Source organism: Acinonyx jubatus, chromosome B1 (assembly GCF_027475565.1).
Source record: "Acinonyx jubatus isolate Ajub_Pintada_27869175 chromosome B1, VMU_Ajub_asm_v1.0, whole genome shotgun sequence".
In the NCBI taxonomy this organism is placed as follows: Eukaryota; Metazoa; Chordata; class Mammalia; order Carnivora; family Felidae; genus Acinonyx; species Acinonyx jubatus.
Genome location: NC_069382.1, coordinates 69,125,773 through 69,135,751, shown reverse-complemented (window position 1 = coordinate 69,135,751; position 9,979 = coordinate 69,125,773). Strand labels below are relative to the sequence as shown.

At 39.5% G+C, this 9,979-nt stretch overlaps 1 protein-coding gene across 3 annotated transcripts in view; it reads right to left on the bottom strand.

Moving 5' to 3' along the window:
- Positions 1-9,979, bottom strand: part of PDGFC (platelet derived growth factor C) — a 203,243-nt gene that overhangs the window by 176,376 nt on the left and 16,888 nt on the right. The gene's annotated exons all lie outside the window — the stretch shown is intronic.

Sequence of the window (9,979 nt, the reverse complement as noted above, 5' to 3'; positions counted from 1 at the left end):
CTCCCTTAAGAGGCCATTCTCCCTTACTGTGACAGTCCAGCTCAAGGAGTGGATGTGATGACCTTGTACGAATGAAATTGCAGGGGCCGACTGACAGAGCAATTACTCATTTGGCCAGGAGGATGGCTAACACTCATAATCTTGCAAAAAGCACCTCGGGAATTTTAATGACCACACAGACTCAACAGTTTAGTTTCACTTCTAACCTGAAAACTATCCAGTACTGTCCTCTGTTATCATAACAGAGGTGCTCATGAGTTCAGTATGACTCTTGAAGCACCTGGGCCCTTATCAGAAGGATTCCAGCCCTCTGCTGCCACAAGCTAGCCACGTCTCACCCAAACCAACTGCTGAACACTAAGAAATCAGAATTCACATTCTGTCTTCTTCTCATATTTGGTTGCTAATATCATTCCAACAACATCATGCTTTAATCTTTTTGTAAACTGTGGAGCATGCATTTTGTTTATGAAAAAAACTGGACAAAGTAGGTTATGTCCTCCCACCTATTAAAACAGCCTACAGAGGGGTGCCTGGGTGGCTCAGTCGGTTAAGCGTCTGACTTCAGCTGAGGTCATGATCTCGCGGTCCATGAGTTCGAGCCCCACGTCGGGCTCTGTGCTGACAGCTCAGAGCCTGGAGCCTGTTTTACATTCTGTGTCTCCCCGTCTTTCTGACCCTCCCCTGTTCATGCTCTGTCTCTCTCTCTGTCTCAAGAAAATAAATAAACGTTAAAAAAAATTTAAAAATAAAACAGCCTACAGAATATGCAGATAGGAGTACGGTGAGTCCTGCAGAAAGTACTACTTAATATTATTCACCTCTGACAAAGAAGATACGGAGAAAATAATTTTTAAAACTCAAGAAATCTGAAGTGAAAGGCTGAAGTCTCTCCTTATCTGCCACCTAGAACACTGAACATGTTCTCGGGTTGAGGCAAAAATAATAGCTCTGGTTTCACCGCATATGGTAAACAAACTACCCGGAAATACAAGATGTATAAATCGGAAAAAGAGACCAACCCATTTGGAAGCATACGACACAATATTTCACCCAAGATGATTTCATTTGCTTCGCAATGAAAATTATAAACTGAGTAAGCTAGAGCAAGGTTTTTACCTGTTTTGACAAAAGGCCTTGATACTATTTCCTCGTTTAGTGAGCACGGTATTTGTTAAAGGACAAATCCGTTTTCTGAGCAACAAGTGAGCTCAAAATTGCCAAAGCACTGAGGGAAGAGCTCCTGCCTTCTCTCAAGAGTTCACCTATTTATCAACAAGACAACCTGAACGGAGCATGTTGGGCCGAGCCCGACAGAGCCCAGCACCGAGGGCTACACTTGTCTTCTGGTCCTGCTTCCAAGATCTACATGACTAAGAAAATGACTTCACCTCTGGGTAAACAAGGCAAGGAGGACTCCACGAGACCATACCTAAGTCGCTCCCGGGGGCACGTTCCCAATTTTTTTAAAGACTCTGCTAGCCCTGAAACTTTCCAGGACAAAAGTATTAAAAAGACATCTTCAGGTTCATTTCAGAATGCTTGAAGTAATGTTTACAATTACTTTGGTGAAGAGGGTAGAGGGCCAGAGTAATGTCTGTTCCAAAGCTGAGAAGGGCTGGACGCAGGAACGTGCGTGTGCATCACCCCGCTCCAACTCTCTCATAGCACAGTGGTCATGAGTCACCATTACGAATCTTAAACTGCGTAAGGAAAGGAGGGCAGCAGAATGAAACAAAAGGAATCGCCCTTGGATCTCTTAGGATTCTTGACACCAGGAAGTAAACAGGGCAGAAGACCAACGGGGAAATAAAGGAGGAACACACACAAGGCCCTGACTAGTGATCTCCTATTATGGATATGTATACATACACAGCGGTGGCCCCCCCAGGCCTCTGCCGTGGATGTTCCCTACCCTCCACAGTTTACACACAGGGTTGCTTTGGCACTTCCTTCCCTACTCAAAGCTCCAAATTTACTTCCCTCCTCAAAACTCCCTTTTAATGTAGAGTTCTCCCTTGAGACGATCCTAGTCTCAGAGGTCAATGCACTTTGAGGGGTTCTGGACTCTGCAGACAGAAGTTTTCACCTGAGACATGAAACCATAATAATTAAACACCAAAATGAAGGCATGACGACGAAGGATACGAGCAATATGAGAAAAAGGAGATGCAGGAAACAAAACATGTAGTTTTTCGTTACTTTGTGGGTTTTGTTTATTTGGGTTTTTTATTTGTTACTTATTTCATTTCTTATGTGTTAGATGAACCTATCATGGGTGAAATCCCAAAATGTGAGCCTCGGTTGAGGTATAATTTCAATCACAAGTATAAAAAAACAAAGTCTTCACCACTCGTCTTTTTTTTTTTCCTTTCCCTTAACTGAAAGTTTAGTGTCATAAATGCAGCTATAGTATTTCTTCCAAAAATGAAATAGTATTATTCCTTAGAGGAGAATTTCCTACCTGCTTTACACCTGGAGTCTGAAATAATTTTTACTCTTGAATTTCTAAAAGGCTCACAGAACAGATGAGCTTACATGCTGCAAAGCGCGTGAGCATGCAGCCCCAGGGTTAATGCAGTACAGGCAGAAGCTGCCTGATTTCCATGAGGGACCAGGTGCTGGTATGCTTGAAGGATACACCGTACTTAGAAAGGCAAGTAACGTGCAGTTTCTCAATCCACCAGGCTCAATAAATGTGATTGGCGAGCATCTGTATGGTCAATATAGACCCTGGCTCACAGTGCGCTATAGAACGCAGCTGCAAAGGAAGGCAGGGGTTTGATTTTGGGTTTTTATCATGGTTTGTATCACACTCTTAAAGCCTGTGGTGTGCAAACAAATGGCATGTTCCAGATGTTTCCAGCAAGTGTACGGGGGAAAAAAACACCCCATAATATTTTCTTGATCTTTCAGGCTTAAGAGCAGGATGTACAGACTACACGCTAAGCTTTTTTTTTTTTTAAAAAAAAGGAAAGAAACCAAAGAAAAAAGAAGAAAATCCCATATGGTGCCAAATGTTGGCAGCTATCTTCTTTCTTCCCAGACAAAACTCTTAGGTCTTATGAAAACAACATTTCCTGCAAAGTGCCAAAAACAACACAGATAATTGTTGTGATGGCTCTCCTCACCGGCTGCCGCAACAGCCTTACTGCTTTGCTTATCCACATCTAGCCTCTGGGATAAAATTAAGAGTCAACTTTAAATCTTAACCCCAAAGGGCCACCTTTCAGAATGCCATCTCCTAAGCTTCTAAAATACAAGTCTTGCATTTTAGGTGCTTTCCTTTACAATAGAAGAAAAGGCTATTGTTTGTATTTGCCCCCCTTCCTCACTATTTAAATTAGGCTTAGAATCTGCACAGCCTTGTTTCTATGACAGAAATAGTATAAGATCATTATGGAAAATTTAGCAAATCCTAAATGTATTTTAGGAAATAAAATATCAACATCCCCACTGCTCCCCTACAGCCCCTCTAGACAAAATTCTAATAACGTTTGACTATACTTCATTTTAGTCTTTCTACTTATGTGGAAAGATGTATGTGGGCACGCATAAAAATATTTACAATGCTACTGTCACCCTGCTTTTTCACTTAGCATAGTGTGAGGGTTTTCCCAAGAGGACACCACATTTTGATCACCACCCTAAATCCCATGAGTAACAACAACTGTGTATAATTCACAGCATTTCTCGTGGGAGGTTTATTGCTCTACTGACCAACACGGGACCAGTGTCAAATTCACTGATGGCATGTGTAGCTGAAATATGAGAAAGGTGAGAAGAGATTACAGGGTAGAAGAATGGAAGCCCAAATGCCCATCTCAAAACACGTTCAGTTCCTTGGCGAGTTCTTGTCCTTGTTAAGAACCAAAAAGAGACAAATTTATTCTCTGGAATCCTGATATTAAGAAGGCTTTGAAAGATCCATGATTATTCCTTTAAATGCTCAGCCATTGAAATGTGTGTACAATATAGAAAATGGGCCATTTAATTTGAATAATGAAGAGAAGTTAAAAAGCATTCATTACTTTCTGCTTAAGGGTGTGATCTCCTTGATTAACATACACACTAATGGGAAAGAAGCTAATGTTCACTTGTTTTTTCCTCAGAGCATTACTATCATTTGAGTTGGTCATTAAGGAGTAATCACACACACACACACACACACCCTCACATACTTACACACACACACACACACACACACACACACATACAGTCTGTGCTGCGATGTTTCTTTATAACAAACCAGCCTCAGGAAATTATTAATGAGGGGTTAGGAGGTTACACAGCAGTTAAACCCAAAAGAATGTGCAGAGAGAGAACTACCTATTCAGAATTGTTGGGGAGGACTGGCAGTTTGAAAAGGAATTCCTTCCCAGCCAAGAAATTTTCTATATTGTGCAAAGCCAAAATAAAGTGAGTCATAACACTTCACATTTCCTAACTGGATATTACTAGAATGACCTCGGATTTTCTACGGAAATCAAGAATGCCACAAATGAGGATGTAGACTGTTTCGCCCTGCCCCTCCTCCCTACCCTGTTTGAGGAAATATCTGAGATGGTATAGATCCAGTCCTGGCAGAAGCTATTAAAAACCGGATGACATATTATTTGTAACTGTCAGCTTTACCTACAGGAGAAGAAGGAGTGGACCAGAAAATAAAAATAGCTTTGCTCAGAGGTACAAAAGCACCAGCAACCAGCATCCATCCCCACACACCACCAGCACCCCCATGCCCCTTTTCTAGAACATACAGGTTATTAGAAAAAGCCAACTGTTGTATCTGATGGTTATGAAGGGATGCCACCCCAAAATATGCAGCTTTGGCAGAAGGATTATTTTGAGCCTACAGTGAGTGAGAATCAACAAATGCAGGAAAAGTTCTCTGTCTTCCCCTTATCTGCCTAAAAGCAGAGCATAAATTTCCCTTTGCGAAGGTGGCACAAATTATTTTTAACTAATCTCTACGCTCAACATGGGACTCGAATTTACAACCTGGGATCAAGAGTCACATGCTCCAGCAACTGAGGCAGCCAGGTGCCCCTTCCGCATGTGTTTTGGAGCCAATAATTCTCCCACAGTTTATAGCCCTTTGCTAAAATGGTATATAAGCCTCTGAGTCTAACTGCTACTTTGAGCTCTTCATTCCTTTCTGTAAAGCCCTTGTCCACAGAAAACTAAAAATATTAACAAAATCTATATGCCTTTTTTTCCTGATAATTTGTCTTCTGTCAGTTAAATTCACATACAACAGAACCTAAAAGGGTAGAAAAAAGGATTTTTTTTTGCCTTTTTCCCCCGCCCCCACAATTCACTAGGAAACTTGAAGAGCAGTGCTGCAATTGGAAACATTCTACTTACATTCACAGATATATAGATCTTCGAAATTTAGAACTGTTGAATTGCTAAATGGCTTTACAAATTCATGGAATGCAAAATTCAGTCAATGATAAAAACTGGCAAAGATTTCAGAATAAAAATGTCAACTGATATGTCATTAAGTGGGCATAAGTTAACCAGGACTCCTGAGTGGTTTCTTGTTGCGGGTCTTGATATTAACCCGTCAAATACAATTCAAATGGTAAATAATAATGACAAGAAGGAAATCCCTGCCCCGGTACCAGAGCCAGCCTTAGTTTCGTAATACTAACCTAGCCAGAGAAAGGTCTTTCTCAATTTAGCCAAAATCTGAGCCTGGAGATCCACACTCCATCTGGTTGGAAAGATTAAAATCCTTGCTTTCTACTGAAGATTCACTGCAAGAAGGTTCAAAGCAAATCATTCCTAAATCCACCAACGTACTTAAGGCCCCTAACATGCCCCACATTTAAATTCTCTGGGCCATTTCAAGCATAAATTTTAGGGGAAAGAGACTGCCAGTGACGGTCTAAATTGGTAGAAAAAAAAGAAATCCTTCCCCCAGGAATATTCTTCTGCTTCAGACTTCCTTCCCCAAAAAATTGTATAATGACAACGATTGGTCACATTAGCTGACTTGCTGTGTAACCTGTTTTAATACATCCACTGAAACGAAACAAAAAATGTCCTGTTTATAACATGAGGCATTATACATTTAGGCAAAAGCATGAATCTGTTGGCTTTTAAAATGCTGGGTTTTCAAATAATCAAAACTTCTTTTCTTCCTAGAGCATTTGCTGAATATCTCATTTCACCAACATCCTCTTTGCACTTAAATAAACAAGGTATTTTCCATAAAATATAAGAGGAATCATGAAGCAGTCAGAAACAAAGAATCCCAAGTCACAATATAATGATGGAGTTGGCCTAAATGATAGGTTAGTTAGTACACACAGACCTAGGATGACACTACCAAGTTTCTTAGGAAATGTAATATTTATTTATTGTCAGTTATCACTGAAGGAGATAGCAATTACTCATTACTATGTAGAAAATCAAATCGAAATCTTCAAGAACATTTCAGTGAACGTGCATTTTCTGTTACTCACGAAAGTTATTGACAGCATTGGCTCAATCTAATCGTGTTTTAAGACAAAAACAATCCTTCAACGTGGCATCTATTGCAGTTCAAAGACCTAAGTCATATACAAAATGGAAAAGTCAATTTTGGCAGCTAGAGGAGAATGGAAACTGCGTAGGCCAGGTTTCTCCAGCGCTTCAGACCCGTCTGATACATGAGACGCCCAACAGCGAACATTCAGTAAATTGATCCACTAACGAACTGCAGAAGTCAGTGATCTTCCTCAAATTTCCAGTACGCAACCAAGGAAATTTCCTCGGTGTGTTTTTATTAACCTGCACAGGATTCAACCAGTTTTGTTTTTTTTTTTTTCCAGAACCAATATAAGACACGAAAAGATCTGTGAAAAATCTGCGAGCATTGAAAAATCTGTAGGCATAAAAACAACTGAATAGTTAGGTCTGAGAAACAAATAGTAAAGGAAAGCTTGTTTTCTGTTTTGTGCATAAGACAATCGTTTGCAAAGAAAACATGCTGAATTTTGTCTTTTTGAGGAAACACCAAAGGAAACCTTAATAATAAATGTTTGGAGTACCAAAAAAGAGCCGAAGCACAATGTTCAAATTACTGAACTCAAAAAATAAAATAACTTCTTACATACCTCGGATTCTATCCCATAGTAAAAGAAAGATTTACATAGTCAAGCTTCATTTGTTCACATGAGACTTACTCTTAAAAAATGATTTCATCCTATAAATGAGAAGACCTCCCTGCCTTCACAAAAGATTGCCACTTGCAGTCATCAGTCGTGAAAAATATCTGCTTGATAGCATGATGGTTATATGACCATCTCTCAAAACCCTAAAGAGCCAATCTATTAAAAACATCCAGGAACTGGGTTCTTGTCCAGACTGTTTTCTAGATTAGAATCTCCGCTACAGTGGAATCAGGAGGAATCTGGAAAAAATCTGGGACTTTCAAAAGGGTCATTGAGAAAGCATTAACACCCTAATGTCATATCCACCAGCAAATGTGACTCACCAGCTCCTACCAAACCTACTCCCCACTGTAGTTTTTGAATTATCTTTGTCACTTACATTGCTGTACAAGCGCATCATGTGTTAGAATATACATTTCTCGATATCTTTGTCTGGTCAAAGTAGAGAAATAAGATGTATGCTCAACAGGGCTTCTGAAACTTTATTGTTCTTAAAAATCTTACCAGATGGTATTACTTTAAAAGTTGCCATAAAAAGACATAAAGTATGCCCTCCTGCCAAAAGTATGTATTCTGTTTTGTTTTTTTTTTTTTTCCAAATTGGTGAAACCTTGGTTTTCTAAGAGCATGAGTAAAACACGAGAAATGAAAGATTGAGAATTACCCATCTATCTGTGTTCACTCTCCGTAACCAATACATCTAACTCCCCCAGCACAGGAACTGAGAATATGAGGATACAACTGCCTGAATAAACTGTATATGGAAGCACAAAGTCAGTTTTCAGCCCTGCTATCTGCCACCCCTGCTAATTCGGGATGACTGCAAAACGAATACAAGTGAAGATAATTCACTTTCCCTCACAGAGATGAATAAAATGAATATAAAAACAAACAGACTGGTCTCCGAGAGTCCTGAACAACCGTGTTGCCTTAAATCTACTGAGAAACTTGGGCATAACCCTGTGTAGTCTGGGTACCGTACTTATGTAAATCACAGAGGGTATGGTTTTAATTTGGTTGTGACACCATAAATATTGGCATACTGAACATGTGCTTACTGCCATGAATTTTGAACTCTCTCTCTCCAGGGGCTGCTTCTGTTTTGTCCACATGCCAGAACTAAGGACTACTTGCCCATAATCTCATATGATCAGAGCTGAGAAAATCGACTTTATTTCCAAGAAAAAAATAAATACATCCTTTGAATGATTTTTTGAAATAATGACTTTTACAAGATTTTTGCTTTCCCGGGGATAAATCACAGTTGTCAGTCTCAAAAGCCGAAAACAAAAAAAGGAAAAGCAAACTGAAAATAAGCAAGCACATGAGGATAAATCTCACATTCACTAGAAAGAACAGAAGGAGGAAATACTTCAAAATAAAAATAAGCTAAAGTTTTGAAAACAGACTTTTGATAGTCATGCTTTTCTTAAACTGATTGCAATAAACGCTATCATAAAGTTCCCTGTTTAAAAATAAGTTTCCTGGAAATGATACATTTCTTCTTCTTGTTGAGGAAATAACATTCTAAACAGTCATCATTATAATTTTGCTAATAATGTTCTTTGTACATTCATTTTACTCAGTCTAAGCAGAAAGATTAAGAGTCCTTCCAGTGTGTCCCCTTTTAGTTCCTCAAAATGAAGCCAGACATCAGTTACATCCCTCAGTTGTGAAATAAAGCATATGACCTCTTTAGAGCCTATCAGTGATGACCTGGGAGACCAGATGTCAATGCTACAACAGAACCGGCTGTATTGGGTCCAAGTGGGCTGTTTTCACTTCACTTAAAAAGATCTACCATCTAAGGAGACACTAAGGTAAAGATTATTTAACATTTTACTTTCTGACACTTGGAAATGATGGAAGAAAAGGCACATACAGAACTAGAATTTAAGGTAGAAAGTGGTAAGTTCTGCAATATCCTGGGAGTTTAGGGCAGGCACACATGTCAGACTAGTGAAACACACAGGCTTTGTAGAGGCAGCAGCAATTGGGCTGGACCTTAAATACACGTAAGCTTTGAACATACAGAGTAAAAGAGGGATGATAGTTACCTGATGGTTACCCTTCCCATCTCCCCACAGGCAGTAACTGGTCCATTAGTCATTATTTGATGTCTGGACTATTGCCAATGCCTTTAAACTGGTATCCTTGTCCCTCACTTCTCTGTATTTTACAATCATCCTGATATACTTTTTTTTTCTTTTTGTGGAAGCAAAAAAAACACAAAAAACAAAAACAAACCAAAACCAAACCTAAATCAGATCATGCAATGAATAGTTACTGATCTGTTACAGATATAACAATACGAAAATGGGGGGAAAGACAGGCCACTACCCCTAGAAGCTGGTGCAGAAAGCATGCAGCCTTCTCCCTAGGACCTCAAACATGATGTCTAAACACACTCCTTAGTATATCACACAGAGTTCTTCACAATCAATGAGTAATTTCTTCAATCTTATTTTCCAAAAAACAGAGCTGATTTTTCAAAAGACTTCATTCATGCTTTCTTACAAGTCTATGACTTTTGCTTTGAATCCCCTTACTTTCTAGGGAACCATCCTTCAAGACCCAATTAAGAGAAGGCCTCACCCGAAGCTGTTCGTGACCAGGATACGGAACATCTCTGGGCTCCCTCAGCATACTAAGCCTATCCCCTGTCTCTAGTGTAAGAAAAGCCACATTTAGTTGTCAACATCAGGACTCAAAAACCTGCGTTTTGTTATCTGTTTTCAGGATGTGCCATGGTAACTAGAACACAAGGCATGTGATATTTATTGGAATGAACTGACTTCTGGGTTAAAAGAGTTCCA